This window comes from Jatropha curcas, unplaced genomic scaffold (assembly GCF_041381405.1).
Source record: "Jatropha curcas cultivar XTBG-Jc1 unplaced genomic scaffold, XTBG_Jcur_1.0 HiC_scaffold_367_pilon, whole genome shotgun sequence".
Taxonomy (NCBI): Eukaryota; Viridiplantae; Streptophyta; class Magnoliopsida; order Malpighiales; family Euphorbiaceae; genus Jatropha; species Jatropha curcas.
The window spans coordinates 16,208-21,082 of record NW_028322465.1 but is presented as its reverse complement, the minus strand read 5'-3'; the positions used below and the strand labels follow the sequence as shown (position 1 = coordinate 21,082).

At 30.5% G+C, this 4,875-nt stretch overlaps 1 pseudogene; it reads right to left on the bottom strand.

Annotated features, from left to right (window-relative positions):
- Positions 1-1,649: 1,649 nt before the first annotated feature.
- LOC149491855 (two-pore potassium channel 1 pseudogene) lies at positions 1,650-3,041 on the bottom strand (annotated as a pseudogene).
- Between the last annotated feature and the right edge of the window lie 1,834 nt (positions 3,042-4,875).

Sequence of the window (4,875 nt, the reverse complement as noted above, 5' to 3'; positions counted from 1 at the left end):
ATGTAATTTTCGTAAGGATTTATTTTCTTGGATGGCAAAGCCCCTTCAGCTCACATAGAGCTGCGCCCCTAATCACCACCCTTGCTTTTTGTGTTCGTAATCTTTTAAAACAAACGAATAAAAAATAAAAAGAAAATAAAAGAATGGCAGAAAGAAAATAGAAAGTAAAAAACAAATAAGAATATGGAATATTATGGCAAGCTGACAAGAAAACCTGTCAGCATGTCTCCATGTTAGGCAAAGTTATAATTATTTGTTTATTTACTTTTAGAATAATTGTGAAATTAGTATTTAAATTTATTAAATTTTCTATTGTAGTGTCTCACGATGTATTAGCATCTTATTGGCCATTCTCTGGATGATAAGATTGCTTCATATTTTTTTTCCAAATTTTAAATTTCTTGCTAAAGCAGCAAATTGTTAAAGAAGAGAAATTTTGTCAAAGTAAGTGACTCTGTTTGCTCTGACATTAACAATGTTTAACTCTAGCAATAACGCCACCTTATACATACTATATATATATATAAACTGCACCTGAACTTTTGGGGATGTCGACGAATTGTTCCCTTTTGTTTGGTTGGTAAGGAAAGTAAGACATAAAAGAATAAAATCTTTAAGAGAAAAAAAAAAAAAAAAAAAGCCACATAGTTTGGTTTAGTTAATATCAGGTCTTTGATTTCTCTAATCTTTTAGGTAAAAAGAAAATACTCATGACCTTTTTTCTGTGCTTAGCTTTTATACAATACAAGCCAAGCAGGGCAGAATATGCACTCCTTAGTATAATCTTCATTTAATAATTGAAAAGGTTAACGCAGATGGTTTAGTTGCAACAGATTCACTAATATTCAGGGATAAAGACATGAAAAATAAGCTCTAAACCTGTTTGGTTGTTAAGAAAACGCAAGAAATATAAAAGAAATCAAAGAATGAACTGAATAAATTGAAGTGAAACTGAATGAGAAAAAAGTAGAAGAAGAAGAAGCTCTAAACTCGGTTTGCAATGCACACTAACCAAACTTGTATGAAGCTCTTCACATCCATCAGCATAACAGATCAGCAGCAATACCTGAAATTTTCACTTTATGTAATTGTTTTCCTTTCTGTGAATTCTGTAGAGGGAGATTCGTTCTTGGCATAAATTAGCAGCCATCAAGTTTTGCACTTTATTTGCTCTCCAACAATAATGGCACGGAAGTGCCTTTCCTTCTTCTTTCTACCAAATGCACACTTTAGAAGCATTAACTCTACACAATCAAGGTCAAATAATTTTTTATTTTCATGTGCCCTAGTATTACACATTTGAATTAAATAATTATTAGGGTTCTTCCCTTAAATCACAAATACCTAATTTTCAGTTCTCTTTTCTGTTCTAAAACTTCATAGCCTCCATTAGAAAGAGCAGCTTGTATTCTTGGTATCATATTCATATGAAAAAAAGTCAGCTATGAGAGTTTGAAGAACATTTTGCAAACTATGAAAATATCATAATATTCTGGAGATGCACAAAATAATTAAGGATCACCATGAATAGTAATGTTTGTCAATGATTTTGATTTGATTTAATTAATTAATGGAATTCTTCTTTTCCTTTAAAGAAATTTAAAATATGAAAATATCAAAAAGTTACTAACTTTACCAAAAAGTTTTTTTCAATCTTTCTGTAATTGAGATGCCTGAGGTTGCACTAAATCAGCTTCTGTTAATGTTCCTGAATGATCAATCAAGCTTTCTAAATCTTTCCATCACTAATGAAATATCTTCCTCTTCGATCTTTCCCATTTCCTTCAACGTGTACACAATGAATTCTGCAACACTGATGAACAACACAAATTACAAAAACATACATATTGAAATCAAATGTATGTATTTTAGTAAGGATCCTTACGTGACAACTTTGTCTTGATCGAGATCAGCAGACTTGAGATCTGAGGATGTCATATTTCGGGTTAATACCCTTTTGATGAGCATTGTTTGCCTTATTTCTGTGTATAATTCAGTAAGGTAGACAAAAAATTGAGCAAGGCAAATTGTACTGCTTAATATCCAGAAAGCAGCAAATAAGCGACCTGATTTAGTTGAGAAGCTCTCATCTCCATACCCAAGAGTTGTGATTGTAGAACAAACACAATACAAGCATCCACTAATTCGAAATTTTCAAAGAAACATAAAATGCAATTCCTAAAATTATAAGCACAAACAAGAGTGCAGATGCATAAACAAACTTGTACTGTACTTTATGAGTTTCAATCTCCTTATGGATTTCTGTCGAACCCATTTCTTTATGCATCTGGATAGCTTTAAAAAAAAGAGCCTCTTGCTTTTCTACAATGTAATCTGCTGCCTTACTTAGAAGAATCCCAACAAGGGACATTCCAATAAATACATAAACACTTGCCAGTAATTTTGCTGGTATGCTATTAGGGACGAGATCTCCATATCCGACAGTAGTCATTGTAACAACACAGAAATAAATGGCATCAATAAGCCCATGTGTTTTTTTGCCATCAATTTGATGCATTATAAGGAAGAAAGTTATTGTGCCAAACCCTAGATAGAGTACAAACAAAATAAATACTTGCTTGAAACTAAATTTTTGTTTCACCAAAAATGACTCCAACCATTGAAGCGATTGGTTGCTATTTTGTTCTGGATTTTTGATTTCTGAAGACCTTCTTTGAAGGGTTTTCTTCTCTTTGGCATTTAAACAAGCATCTTCTACATCTGAAAGAAAAGGCTTACTAGTATCATCATTGGCCATTGAAATATAAAAAAAAATTGTCAATCCTTTATCAATGGCCTGAAGATTGAAATTGTGTAATCACCAATTAATTTTTCTAGCTGGGAATTTAATACACATCCAAAATTGTGTATTCCTCACAACTCTTTTCCTATAAGCCTATGGGTTGATACTTGCAGCATTCGAACCTTATACCCCATAATGGAAATCTAAAACCGGTTCTCCCTCATTTGGCCCTTTCATCACAAGACTGTAGATTATCAAACTGACTATATTTCATTCTAGTACAATAATAAGACTTGTTTCTAACAATAAAAACTTGTTGCATTCAACCTGTATCAAAAGCTAAGCAATTAGTTTAGAATTTCACCTAATACTGGAAATAATATAAAGGGAAAAATTGTATTGTCTGGGCATCAAAAAGAAATTAATATTTAGCTTTCTAACGCTGAGAGAAATTGTTTGATGTTACCACAGGAGATCCTGAAAGAGAGGAATATTTGTCAGAGTCAATGTACAATCAGGAAAGAAGCAAATAGCAAAATTACCGGTGCTGTTTCCAGTTGGCTAGATTTTAGTCATAAATCGAAAGAGTTGCAATTTTGTAGTTTCATTATTTATGTTCCTATTATTATTATTATTATTATTATTATTATTATTAGGCAAAATACATCCACAAGTCACTCAACTTTGCAACTTTAAGCTATTGAGTCCTTAAAGTTTTATTTATCCATATGAAGCTCTTTTACTATTATTTTTAGTGACAATAAGAACTTATTTAACCATAAATCTTAACCGCGTTAGATATAGTATTTTCAAAATTTGGACTACACCAATTGGTCTCATTTTTTACGAATTTATAATTTTATAATAAGAAAGTAATGATATAAATATAATTATAAATGTATGATTGTTTTTTGAATTATAAACATCAACCAATATACATGTAGTTACTTATTTTTATCATGTTATTGATCGTTCAAAATAAATATTATATATTCATTTTTATTTGTTCTAAAAATAAATATTATTATTATTAGTCAAAATACATCCGGAAGTCACTTAACTTTGTAACCTTAAGCTATTAAGTCCTTAGGCTATGTCTGGTTGGATGTAATACAATGTAATGTAATCAAAGATGTAATGCAATAAAAAATGTAATGGAATGAAATGTAATTAAGATTCTATTACTATGTTTGGTAATATAATTAATAAAATTTATGGAATGTAATCATAATTCCATTTTTGTATATTTGTAAATATGTAATGTAGTTAATTAAAATACTACAACCACCTGTAACACCCCTTCTCCAACCCCGTAGGGCCAGACACGAAATGTCATATTCTGTGCGAAAGGCACGTATAGACTTGCTTATTAATACAGAACTAATTTCAAATAAAAATATAATACAAAAAAAAGGTAGCTTAGTTTATAATCCTTTAAAACATACAGCAGGAAGTCTTAAGAAAACATAAGCCGCTTAAAACAGTTCAATTATAAAAATTAGGGAAAATTAAAATCTTTAAGTAGTAGTGAAACCCATCAAACACAATTAAATAGTTTAGATAAATCCTGCAGAAAATTGTAAGAGTTCCTTTGAAAATGCAACTTTAAGAAACAATTCGAATCCGTTAATAAAACGTTTATTAACGTTCTAAAAGAAATAATAAATTTCCAAATATTCTCTTTTACTTAAATAATCAATATTCCAATCAAATAAGTCAAATTCCCAAAGGCATAAACCTCAAATCCAACATTTATAAATCCATAAAATCAATAAAATCAAGATACAAAAATTCAAATCCCAAAATGAGCTTCCATGTCCAATTGGGAATAATCAAAATCCTCAAAAGGTTCAAAAGGGATAAAACAAAGGTACTAAAAGAACTAAATTACAAATCTCACATAGTAAATCAACACTCTCATTATTTCAAAACTAACACATGCCATGAGTGTCCAGTATAGACTCATACTCTAGTCTGGAAGTAGAAGATCCTCTCTCTGGACACAGGTACTTGAGATCCACATCAAACAAACCTTCAACCTACGCGAGTTAAAAACATCTTGCTAAGTATAAAACTCAGTGGTACTCAACAATAATATGTAATCACATAGCATACATGTATGGTCCGCTGAA